The sequence below is a fragment of the Dermacentor variabilis genome, chromosome 5 (genome assembly GCF_050947875.1).
Source record: "Dermacentor variabilis isolate Ectoservices chromosome 5, ASM5094787v1, whole genome shotgun sequence".
Classification (NCBI taxonomy): domain Eukaryota; kingdom Metazoa; phylum Arthropoda; class Arachnida; order Ixodida; family Ixodidae; genus Dermacentor; species Dermacentor variabilis.
Window position 1 is genome coordinate 26,779,687 of NC_134572.1, and position 13,768 is coordinate 26,793,454.

General features: G+C 45.4%; 1 long non-coding RNA gene across 1 annotated transcript in view; it reads right to left on the reverse strand.

The window, feature by feature from the left end:
- The window catches only part of LOC142582372 (uncharacterized), a 74,838-nt gene extending 61,771 nt beyond the window's left edge, over positions 1–13,067 (reverse strand). The window contains exon 1 of the long non-coding RNA XR_012828424.1: positions 12,787–13,067. This is a non-coding gene — a long non-coding RNA (uncharacterized LOC142582372). The remainder of the gene's footprint in view (positions 1–12,786) is intronic.
- Positions 13,068–13,768: the final 701 nt, after the last annotated feature.

A 13,768-nucleotide genomic window follows, 5' to 3' on the forward strand; every position in this document is an offset into this window, starting at 1 on the left:
TCTGAGATCTGTGGAATTTGATTGCCCCAGCAATAATAATAACGTCAACGAGCACATACATTTTTTAACCTGCGTTATCCTTCCGAAATTGCAAGCATCATACGTGAGCTGAAGAATAGTTGCTAGCCTGGTTTCGATGGTATTAAGGCTCTACCAATTAAAGCTGTCTCTGATGTAATATGCCAGGCAATTTATGACATAATTGATTATATGCTGTCTCCCGGAACATTTCCTGTAGACATGAAGATATTGCAAGAGTTACATAAGGATGGCTCCATTCATAACGTGAACAATTGCTGGCCTATATCTATATTTTCATGTTTTTCGAACATTGCAAAAGAAATTATTTCTAGGTTTGTAAATTACTTGTATAAGCATATAGTTTGTTATCACGTCATCAAAACGGGTTTGAAAACGGCAAGTCAACTGAAAGTGCATTGCCTAATATTAGGAAGAAATGATATCTGATACAGAAAATCAATTGTAATGTCGGGATTTTGTTAGACTAACAAATAATGTGATTCTATAAAACATAAGCTTCTCTTTGCTAAGTTACCACGGTATGGAATAAAGGAAACGCCACTTGGCCTGATTCACGGATATTTGTCAAGCTGAAGTCAGTTTGTTCTCATTAATGATGTGAAGTCCGACTTACAGCCCATTAAATGCGTTTAGGGCCTATTTTAGGACTTATTTTATTTCCTTATGTGAATGATATCGTATTTGTTCTCCCAGACCACTGAGACAGTCACCTATGCAGATGACACAGGTGTTTTATTTTACTCTCCTCGTTAACCTCACATCATAGCTTCGGCAAACCAGTGGCTGCAGTATTTAACAGAATGGTTAAGCGTCAATCAGCTAAGTACAAATGTCCACAAAACTAAATGCATAATATCCCATGCTATTAAAAGTTCCGCAGGTGTTACACCATTGTAACACAAGAAGGCGAAAGTCTGCTGCACATTTGGTAATATTTGAAGTTATACAATCGGGGCTGCACTTCTTGCAAGACGTATCAAGCCGCAATGGCAAGTGCACGTGCGACACTAAGGCAACCTCCTCACTAAGGCGCAGCGGCACGCGCTTCTTCCGCAGTGGCTTGTTTGCGCGCTCCTCCATCGCTCGCCGCCGACAACCACCGCCGCCTCTGCTCCGACTGTGACGTCAACGCGCAGAGAGCGCGCGGGAACAACACCTGGCGCAACAGCAATTACTAAACTTAAAATTCGGCAGGCACTTAAGACTGCTTACGTGTGGGAATGCGAAAGCATTATTGGGGGCGAGGGCTTACGGAGTCACCATCTGTCGGAAGCGCCTCCCTTGCGTGGTAAGAGCGGCGCGATCCTCATAGATTTGGCTTACGGCGCTCAATAAAAACACCACGCGGCAACCCTCCTGGGCATTTATGTAAGTGATCTCAAAACGAGGGAAGTTTTTTACTGTCAAAATAATAATCTTGGGCAAACTGAAAGCATAGAATCGTTTACAGACGCTATCTCTTTACCGAATATATACGGTGAGCACCACTGCGCGCAGTCGCCGCGACGGAGTCTCCCGAACCGGCTTCTTGCGTGAAAGGTAGGCAAACGCTCAGAGTAAGCTATGTGAAATATGTTCCTATAGTAGGCTGTCCGTATAACCGAATAGAGCATACGAGAATGAAGCCTCAACGCAGCGATTGCACGGGTTCGCAGCGACCGACTGCGCGTCTGCATGCATGTCCACCCACAATGTTTTGCTTTCGCTGCGGGCGCGTTTTCGTACCGTGCCGTGAGCTTTAGGCCACAGAATGTGAGCATTTGAGAGTACACAGGCAACCACTGTTGCGTGCACGCTATCAGAACTGTTCTAAAATAATTTCGTTATAGAGACTTCGACGCCTACGGCGACTGTGATGTGCCCTCGCGACGATTCAATCTTTTTTTTTCTTGTAAATTCTTAGACGTTTAAATATTATTTCTCAAGTTGCGTCGCACTGTATGTTTATTGGTCTTCTCAGCGTGCGATTTCCCTCTGCTTCTTTTTCGTAATCCAGCGCATTAATTCATAACACAAACATGACCATGTGTCATGTCTTTTTCTAATGTGCTTCTTACCGCTCCCTTTCCATTCCAGTGGCCTTGCCAGAATCTAGCATCAACAAGTTCATAGACCAAATAAAGTGTCATGACATTAGCCAGGCAGCGGGCGAGCGTCTCAGTGCGCGTTTTCTGTCCTTACCGAACAACGCAGCCCCGAGGCCGTAGCAGAAGTCTTCCGCGCGTCTGTGCTTGCTGCATGCCCGAGTTTCAGTCGATGGCTGTTTGCCGGTTCTAGCAGATACCTAAGGCGGGAAAACCTCACCACTTAATCAGAACCACAGTGCAGGTGGAACTTTAATATTTCGTTTTCAGTTCGCTTCGGCGCTTGCGAAGCAGCCGACGCGGCCGCTGTGTTCACGTGATCCCTCATGCCACGTCACGCCGACAGTGGCGCCAGCTTTTCCAGTGATGGAGCTCGCCCCAAATACCGTTTGTAGACCTCGGAATGTCATCAACGCGCTCATTTTGTATACTCATCAGGTGGTGCCACCTCCTTCGCACCGTTTCACGTGCGCCGCCCAGTGACGCACGCACTAGTCAGAGAGATAGCTGCGACGTGACGTGTGCAATCAGACACGCACTAGGCACACCTTTAGTGAGCCAGAACCGTGGAGCAGCCGCGGCTTCGGAGAAGCGGGCTCGTCTCGCACCCCGGAAGCCCGGGTTAGATTTCCACCCAGACCGAACTGCACCAATGTTTCTTTTCAAAGCAACTAATCAATATTGTTTACGGGTACCTTCCTGAGAAATGCCACGCCAATCCGAGCATTTTTGACGGGTTTTTACTCGTTGCGGCGTCAGCCATTTTTCGTCACGGCGCAGTTTCGCCAAGGTCACCAACAGACACCTAAGGCTTTCGCCTTAAAAACCGATTATTTCATTCGCTTCACACACACCTCAGTCTCAAGTTTTAGAGCGTGTCACAATACAAGTTCCTAGGAGTGCAACTCCACTAAATTTATGATGGACACCGCATGTAGAGTTTGTGATAAGCAACACAGGCGAAATCAATTGGTAGGCTTAATAGATATCGGGCCTTATTACTTCAACAAACAAAACGTGAGCTTTTTCTTTCATTCATTTCAGACTGTACTTCTGCGTATCTTGTTAGGAGAGTGACATACCAAATCAATATGAATAACGCTTAACTTATGCAAAGTAAGAGCTGTTCGTTTCATTCATGATTTATCATATCACGAACACGTTTCGTTTTATTTTTTATTAGACCGTATCCAGACAGCATTTGTAAAATATTTAGACAGTCTTCCCAAGGTGACTACACCGCTGACTGTCAATTATTTCTAGTCAGCTGTACTAACATTGTTTGGAACTATGAATTCAAACATTCGACCTTTACGAAACGAAAAAGTTGAGTCAGCAGTAACTGAATAATCAAATTCCTCATATCTTAAGTACTCATCCGCAAGAACTAAACCTAATGACACAATCTTCTTCCATCTTAAGAAGCCAGTCGAAAATGCATTTTCTTTCTTGATATTAAAGCAGTGTTTACATACATACATACATACATACATACATACATACATACATACATACATACATACATACATACATACATACATACATACATACATACATACATACATACATACATACATACATACATACATACATACATACATACATACATACATACATACATACATACATACATACATACATACATACATACATACATACATACATACATACATACATGTTAGTTTTCATTCATTCAGTTTCCTGTGTTTTATGGGTTTATACCATGCACTTGATTTTATGTTGCACAAATATGTTTTATTCTCTATATGTTGCGATAGCAGTTAAATAGATATTCCTGGCGAATTTACGTCCTCGTCGTTGCCGTCGCCGTGAGGTTAAGTATGAAGCTAAACTGTGATAAGATCGCGTCCGCCCACCGTGTGCCGGTGGTGCGAGCAAAAGCGTGCGAAGGTGAGCCGATAAGAATGGTGGCTTGATACGTGCATCTTCTCGTGTGCGCAACATATTAAAGTCAGAGGCAGCACGAAGGTGAATTCGCTTGCCGCTGCTGCCGCCAATGCTGCTGCCGCTCTTCATCACGCCAGCATTGCGACAGCGAGTGCTCGTGGTCATAGCACGAGATCTCTTCATGTAAGCCCGTAGGCACATGACACCATGCTTGTTAATTTAATTAGTAAGCGAATGTTTACTGTAATTTATACGGCCGATAAGCTATACGAGCCTTGTGTCCAATACTTTACCAATGTTGCGCCTTCGGGCGAAACTGCGACTTTTCTTGTTGTTGTTGCTATTGCATTGTTATTAGAGATCATTGAATGCTGTTTACAAGCTGTTCGCTGACATTTTACTATTATATTCATTTTTTTTTCTCTAATGCTGTTGTGTGGCGAAGGTATATTGTGGTGGTGGAGGCATAGCCAGGTGACCGTTGACGTCGCCTTTCGTCTTCGGCATCACGACAATTATGGAATGCCAAATTAATTAATCAAATAATTAATTATTATTTATATGTAACAGTTTCTCCCGACAGGCGAAGCACAGATTGCGATAGCAAATTATTAGACAGCTATACGAAGTAAATTTAGTCGTTTTATCAGCTTCACAAAGGGCTGTGAACATTTGCTGACGAACTAATTTAACAAGCACATTGCCATGCGCGCACAGGAAGACACGAACACCTCTCACTCGATGACCATGGACACTCGCTATCAGAACGCTTGCGTGATGAAAAGTGGCAGCAACGGTGAGATAACTTCTTTTCGTGCCGCTTCAACTCGAACATGACGCGCGAGAACACAGCGCTCGCAAAGCCATCAGCTATCTTAGGTCGGCTAGCCTTCGAACCCAGCGCAGATTGCCCCCAAAGTAGGACGCGCGGCCGCGCTCAGCCGCTGCAGCCATAGGCGCATCTACCGAGCAGCAGGGAGGGGGGCACTTTGCACCCCCCCCCCCAACTTTTGAAGGACGGGAACACGATGCCTAGCTGGAGTGCCGACCAAAGTCGCTCGAGTCTACAGAAAGCAGCTCTAGAAGCCCTGATAACGGGGTCTGGCCTCTCCATCACCTGCACACGGAGTCTCAGCAGCATTCTTCATGGAACTCATCACCAGTATGTATGTAGCACACATGGTATTACTCGGTTCCAGCTGGTAAACTTCTCCACCTCTACACGTCTGAAGTAGTCTTTCTATACTTGACGTAGGCATTGATTCGGACTACTTGTTCGTCATTCTAGAAACCTCAATAGTTCAATGATTCCCTTCAAGAACGCTTTCATTTATTCATCCGTCAAAGGGTTTCTCGCGGTGAAACTAGAGGCAGTACGAAGCGTTCGATCCTCGCTGCCGGCGTTGTTCATCACGCCAGGGTTGTGACAGCGAGTGCTCAGGGTCATCGAGTGACATATGTGTTTTTATTTGCCTGTGCGTGCGTGACACCAAGCTTGTCATAGGCGTAACTACCGGTCCCCCCTACCCACCCACCCACCCACATACCCACCCACACACACACACACACACACACCACACACACACCCACACACACACACACCCACACACCCACACACCCACACACCCACACCCACACACACACACACTTGTGAAAACGGGCACTGTTGGCTGCGCACTGACAAATCCAACGAAACAGCTGACGCCAAGTTTTCTCTCAGAAGTGCGCCTACATGGTATGGTATGGTACGGTATGGTAAAACTTTAATGAAGCCCTGCAGATCGTGAGTCTTCACGAAGCGTGCGCCCACATAGGTACAGTTTATTTATTATGCATCCCCTGCTTGGGCAGCTAGGATTGTGTTTCAGGCGTCGTCGCCACGTGCTGTAGAAAATTATGCTCCGCCGGCAGCGCTAAGCGGTTAAGGATTGCTGCACTTTGCGGTTCGAGACGTCTGCGGGAGGTGCTTTGCAGCCTGCATTGCTGAGACAGCTGTCGCTGTGCAGTCCGAACAAGTTTAATCTACCATCCCTTGCACACGTGTTTGTAGGGGCCGCCTAACCTACACCATCTTTGAAAACACAAAATCAGATTTGTTTCTTATAATTTACCGGCACTTAATCAGTGTTGCCATTTTAGCGATCTTGTTGCTAGATTTAATGATTTTTGTGTCTGTTTGCCGAAAAATTTTCTATTTAGCAGTCAGCGACTTTTTTAGTTACTTGAATGAACAATTGTCGATACTTTAACGACTTATATAAGTTAGCAAGGTTGCTTGAAAAATGGCCTTTTAGAATGCGGTTTAATATTCAAAAGCTACAGGCAAGTAGCCGAAACTCGCTCTACGACGCATAGGCTCCGTGACCATGATGACCCAACGATTGCCTTCACATTCGTAACATTCTTTTTTTTTTACGGAAATGAAAATGAAATAAAGAGACGTAGTCACCTTATATTGGTGACGGCTATTCCTTTTCTCATAACGGAAACAACAATATAAAATAATCTATATCAGAAAATGAAAGGAAACCACGTCATAGGGTCAGGAATCCACAGCACTCAGTAACCCCCATTGCGATTGTGCTTCGCAGCAAAGTGGTTATCATAGTCTCCACATTGTGCTCATAAAATTGAACTTTCTTTATTATTTACAAAACACTGCGGCTTCAGCAATGTCATTAAATCCATTCAACTGGTAGACGTGCACAAGCGTGTCAGAGAGCCTTTTTTTTATTATATGGTACTTAAGAGATGTAGTCGCCTTTAGTTGGCTCCGGCTACTCCTTTTCACATGGAGATTTCAAAAAATAATTAACTTAAACGCATTAAAACGAAAAGTCAACTCCAAATCATAATAACACAAAGTCCAGTCACTTAAGTACACTAATGCCACACTAAAACTGATAGTCAACTCCAAATCATAAAGAAAAGAGAACAAAGTCCAGTCACATAGGCCAGAGAGCTAATTTACCAAAACTAAACGGAATGATTTTTGTGTTCAGATTTAGAACAGAAAAAGTGAATAAGACATCGACTCCGTAAAAAAGGCGTAAATATCGTAACGGCTGAACTCGTTCACGCGCGAGTGAACGAATCGGTCCGGTTTCTCACGGCTTTCGGACCAATCAGTATTTCACGGCGGCTTCCAGGTACATATCAAGGGCGAAAATGTGGTATTTCACCTGTACAAAGCTCGAGTAATTGTCATCGCCATGTTAAACACAGGCGGCCAAGCACGTACCGCATATTCTATTTCTGCTATCACGAACATCGAGAAGCACAAAAAAATAGGGGATAATATGTAGACTGAGTGCGTTTCATGCTAGGAAAACTACGTTGCTTGCGTTCTTTTGAATAGTGCTGCATTTGTAGCCTTCCAATCTGAAGGTAATGAAAAACTTAAGCTGTCGTAATCCATTATGTAAATATTAGAGGTAGGCAATCGAATATCGACTTTTTGGAATACGAATCGAATACGAATAGCAACTATGGAATAGACAAACGCAGAAGCACATATTTACAGCTCGGATATTTATTTCGGTATAATTAGGAACACCCTTGTACTGAATAGACAGTCAACTATCACGGAGAATGAGAATCACTTTAAACACAGTATCACCACCACCGTCATGAAAAGAACTGCACGAATACCCGCTTGACAACTTCAGAGCCTGGTGACAAACACGCTTTCTAAGAATGACAGGCTGCTGTATGACCAACTTTCCAGAAACGAGAATAAATAGTTGAAAAAATATTGGAAGCTAGGGAAACAGAAAGAGAAAAGCTAATGAGGTATTTGTGTGCCCTAGACAAAATAAAGAGGCTATTACAAGAAAAGAATTACTGGTAGCAACGTAAAAGATAGAACTGCTACAGGACTATAAAAGAAAGACTAATTACCAGGCCAGAAGAAAAAATAGTCGTGTATTAGACGAAAAGAAGGGGAACCGAGGGGCCTAGTTTTGTATAAGGGCATCGTTTCTGTAAGGACACTGCACACATTTGTTAGATTCATATTGTTACGGGAAGGAAGAAGCGTGCATATTATGACGTATGAAATATGAAACCAACAGATAACGAAAAAAAAGAGAGCACAGGGGAAATTATGTGTAATTTTTAATTGCATTGCAAAAATGAGGAGGTAAACGGAAATGGGTTTTAAAACAGCTTGCTAACGGCGAGAGCCGAACCCACAATCTCCACATTACACGCGAATTGCACTACCAATTGTGCTACGGCGACGGCAGTTCCCGGGCCCATGTATGCTTGAGTATTTATCTATGCGTACACGATCTAAACCGAGCAGTGTTAACCAGCGCCACACTTATACCGCAAAACCGAAAACAAAGCTCGCATAACCGAACTTGTTTCTTCATTGCTTCATAATTATAATTCTGATACTTATAATTTGCGATATAGGACAGCAGATATAGGACAGTAACCCGATTTTAACAGTTAGTTGTTGCGAAATATTTGGTTAGCTTTGATGTTCGAAAATGCAGAATAGTTCGTTTTGGAATATGAATGAAATATTACACACCAACTATTCGTAATCTAAACTTGGAATATTCGCCCACCCTATTAGTAAATAAACTAGTAAAGCTAAAGCCCTTTATACCCTCCTATTAAATCACTGTTTTCCTGCAGCTGCACGGACATTAGACCAACATGAAATCTTTGTAAGTGGTTTACTTCACTTTAGCTTATATTAGAGTGTTTCAAGATACCTACGTTCTTAAAATCGACTTCACAAATACAGCGAGAATTTTGGTTACTTCTTTTGTCTCACTAGGGTGACACGCCTCAGAAAATATTGACAACAACCGTTAGATGACAAAAATAACTTTCACTGACGCATTTTCAGCCTCAGTACTTATGGCAATGACAATAAGCAAATACCTCAAGGGAGGCGATCTTTACAGTACACGCCACCTGGGCCCGCCCAGTCATGAACATGAACTTCTGTATAACTTGCAATAAATACTTTGCAATAAATCAACGTATAACTAACAAATTAGATAAAATAACGTGTGATTGTTGATTGGTCTGCGGCCACTAAAGCGGCATCTACCTTACCCCCCTCCCGCCCTCCGGTCCGCTCCGCTCTCCTTGGTAGCAGCCCACCGTCTCAGCCTTTGTGGTTAAGCACACGAAAAACGAACATGTACTGTAGAAGTCAAAGGGAAAATTATGTACAAGTTTACCGTAATGCAGCTTCTGTAGTTGGTTTGGCGGCAGTGCCGACATTGCAGCGGTGGCAGAGCGATCCCAGGCGGCACGTACTGCAAAGATGACTTTCCAATTAGCATACAGAGAGAGAGAGGGTTTGCTGATTGGAAAGTCATCTTTGTCATATATATATATATATATATATATATATATATATATATATATATATATATATATATATATAGAGAGAGAGAGAGAGAGAGAGAGAGAGAGAGATGGCTTGCCCACCCCGCACGCGCACACACACACACACACACACACACACACACACACACACACACACACACACACACACACACACACACACACACACACACCAGAAAAATAGTTGGTAAGCCACTGTCCGCAACTGGAGTAGAAGATGATATGCGCACTATAACCTGCCTCCTTCACGCCCCACTCCGCCCACCTCCAAGCGCGCGCACGTCTGCCCTTTACGCCCCCCCCCTCCCCTTGCGTATGTGACAAGACGGTGCGTACACTCCCCACCTTCCTCTCTTGCGAGCGCGATACACCGCCGCATTAAGACAGTATACTGTAGGAGATGCGGCTCCCCTGAAACCCTGGAACACATCCTGTGCCACTGTCCAAGACTGGCCTCTCAACGGCAGGAGATGACAGCCGCGTACCACCACCTCAGCCTTTCAGCCAACACCGTAGCAGATCTCTTCCCCTGCCTATTCCCGGTCGCAGCACTGCCAGCCTTCCTCGAGTTTGCTGTTGCGGCCGGACTTGCCGCCTTGTAGCCGATCCCCCCGGCCACCTACTCCTTGCGGTGTCCTGCCATGACATGTTGCTGCAGCCGACCCTGCCCACAACCTACTTTCTTCCCCTCCTTACCTATATGTTCTCCCCCCTCCTCCTGATGTTGAGCCGGCCGTGCTCCCTCACGGGTAGCAGAAAAAATAGCATCTTTTTTTTCCTTTCCCCAAATCAATATATATAATACACACACACGCTCCTCGGCTGGCCCTCGCAAGCTTTCGTTCGCACCTGCAGCATACGTCGCGCGGCCGCGATGTCATGGCGCTTGGACTTTATGCGGAACATCACGGTGACGCCAATGGCGGCGGCGGAAATTCGCCTACGTGTTCATTGCTACGGCAATAATAAATGGATTGGTGTCCAACGTTTTACATATAGGGTAATTTTCCTATTTTTCTTTCTTTCTTTATTGTTCATAGTAGTTGCCCCCGACTACATCTTATGTAATGCTCACTCCCGGTGGACGTGGCGGCAGCGCTCCTGTCCCCCAAAAAGAGCCAAATTCCGCGCATGCGCTCACGACTGCCCGGCTGGTTTCCTCGTCGCGGCAGGGCTCGCAGATGCCACACGTCGGCGAACTCCCTCACGAGCCGGCTCACTCAGACCGAATCCCATCAATATCACTGAGCTTCACTGAGTTCAAATACATTCTTCAACATCGACGCGACGACTCTGGGTGTGCGATGCTCTCCGCTGATGCTCGCCGTGCTCAAGAATGCCATAAACTTCCCCGTTCTTTTTCGACCGATCCTCGATGCCAACAGAAATCGCGTCGTGATGGCGACCACACATTTCGTACAGCTTTCTTTCCTGACTCTTAGTGTGGCTCTTCCTCCCTTACCACCTCGTTCAGCCTCTCAACTAAGTTTGTCGCGAAATATCATATAGGGCGTCCCACGTAACTTGAGCCAAACCTTAAAGATATGCAAATGCCACGTACGGTAGCTCTACAGCGCCAAGGTAATGTTGTTTGCGGTCGCCTGGAGAGATACTCAGGTTATTTTGTACATTCCACCTAATTACAAACTTAGTATTAATTATTCGTCTTCTCAAATATTATAGTTAGACGAAAAGTATCGATGAGAAAATTGTAGAGCAACATGCAAAACTCCCGATGCAGCTTTCTGTTGCTCAGTACGTACTACATGCAAGTGTTTCTCCAAGCATGAAAGAAGTCCGCGAGTACACGAATAATTGCCACGCGAATGGCCGCTCGATAGCGCCGCATAAAGCGCGCTGCGATTACACCACCCGGCGCGGTGGTTGTCTATATGTAGGTATAACAGGGAACGGCCACGGAGTGAGCACGACATGAGAGACGTATAGGTTACGACACGACATTAAATAACTATCTTTTTTTTTCAAATTTAGGACACGACTTCTTATGCGGGAACGCTGTCATTGCGTCCTAAAACATCCTTATCAGCCGTTTTCAGCCCGCTACGTGCTGCGCAACTATTTTTTCCCGCTCTTTACTCGTATACAGTGCGTGAAATATGAGAAGCGTGGTGTGATTGCGCGCGGCGCGACACCAGTGAAGGGATTTGAAGGAACTCTGTTCGATCATTGCCTGACCCGGAGACCGCCGGGCCATGCGCGCGTAACACGCGGTCATGCCACGCGGAACACGAATCTCGATATCAGCAGAAGCCAGCACAACACAACTTGCCACTTCCAGGCGCTTGCTGTGCGGCAGCGATTAGGGAGCCTTCATACAAGCGTGTACAAGGCGGGCCGGCCCTACAGTGCGATAGTTTGTTTGATGCTGTTTCGAACGTTTGTTAAGCAAAAAGCACCCCAGACGGCTTTTCTAAACTTGGTTGATACAACACCTCCTACGTATAACAAAGCCTGCTTGCTCCGACTGTGACGTCACTATTACAGTTTGACGCTTCTAGCAGTTAGCGACATTCTGCGGTGGGCATCTTCCTTGAGCCGTGAGCGATCGTGCTCTTTTTGCCTGCTGTTAAGTTTTCTTTTCTACGTACACAGTCACGGCTCCGATGCGAAGGCGCGTTGAACAGACCAGACTAACACTCGGTATAAATTGAACAGGGGTTCCTGCAAATCTAACTAATCGTGGCCGCGTGTACTTACATCCGAGTGCAACTGCGCTAACAAACGCAAAAGAATATAAAGGATTTAGTGTCCCTTGTCGGCCAGCAAAAACTAAAGGTAGGCGTTTCATTTATTACTTGGGGAGCCAACGCATTGCAGCAAGAAACGACTCGAAGGCGCCTTGCGCCTGATGAACTTCTTGAAACGCCCAGCACAGACACCTGAGAAAGCAAAATTATTAGTCGGGCGTTTCATCGGTATCCATGCTACAGCCACGCCGATTTCTTTCAAGAAAACGTAGCTTGCACTACACTGCAACACACGAGTTCGAGTCAATTATGAACAATTCATTTGTTTGTGTGAATTACGTTGCAGGGAAATGGTCAAAATTGTGCCTTTTACATTGTGGGCACAAGAATGACTGAGCAGCAACGCCACTTTCGAAGCTCAACAAAAGAGGGCACATTTCTCGGTATAAGCGTCTTTCGGAATGCTGCTGTCATGCAATGGCCAGAAAGATAAAGCAAGGACAAACGCCGCTCTTTATTATAATTATTATTATAGAAACTGCCGAGAGAAACGCCTTCGAGGAAAGCTGGCCAGGGTGCGCTACGCGCACAGCAGCATGATCTTTTTTTTTTCTTTTCAATGTAATTGGCGCTTTATCTGTTGAAGAGTTAATAGAAATAACTTCACCTACCTCCGTAGAGCTGTTCGCTTCGTATTGCTTCCCCGGTATAGCCCATAACAACTTATGACGGCGGCTTTCGTCCTTCGGGAAGTAGAACAACACCGGTTCGATAGGGTAGTTTGCGCGGCACCTCTGCACACAACGCTTAAGTGGTACGTCTCTCATGTTCATAAATCAGTAACGCGACCACACAGAGACTGCAATATCGCGCGCGCACTCATCACACGCCGAGGTAGCACCACTGCAGGCACGACATGCCACGATCACAAAAAGACGCGTTCCCAAGCCGGCGGCTCGTCGCCTACTGCCGGTGGACTATAAAAAATAACGCGCGTGACGTCATACGGAAAGCCAAGCAGAGGACTTCAGTTTTATCTACGGAGGTGTTCGCTGATCCCGGAGACGGGCGGGACTAAGTGGACTGATTCCGTAGACAGTGTAAACCGCTGTCGCTATGATCGCATGGATTGAGTGGTGGAGGTTTCTACATCTTGGCCGTGCAGGCACGTCATCAATGTGCTGCGAAGCGCGCGTTGTAGATGAGCAGTTTTATAGCCTTTAGTTCGATTTACATAGATTTCAATAGGTGCGTCGGATCTGCATAATTGCTTTGTCTAAAACTACTTTTGTAATACAATATAACAGAAATCGCAGCAGATTCCGTCTTGCATTTTCTTTATGTAACAGTCGCAGTTCTACCCAATTTGCGAAGCGCTGAAAACGGAAGCTAACGTTGTGTTGCGTAATCAAATGGATCGAATGGTATCAGGCAGTGGTAGATCGCCGCGATGAAACTTCCATGCCACGAGCCTTATACTGAAGCGTTTGCGACACTGTTCTTCCGACAGCGTTGTCACGATATACACGACAGTGACATCTTGCATAGAACGCGATCCGAAAGAATACTGGCACTGATCGGCTTTCTTCGCGAGTCATTTGGCTAAGCCAAGGATTACCTTTGTTTCGCTGTTCTGTAAGGCTCGAGGTATAT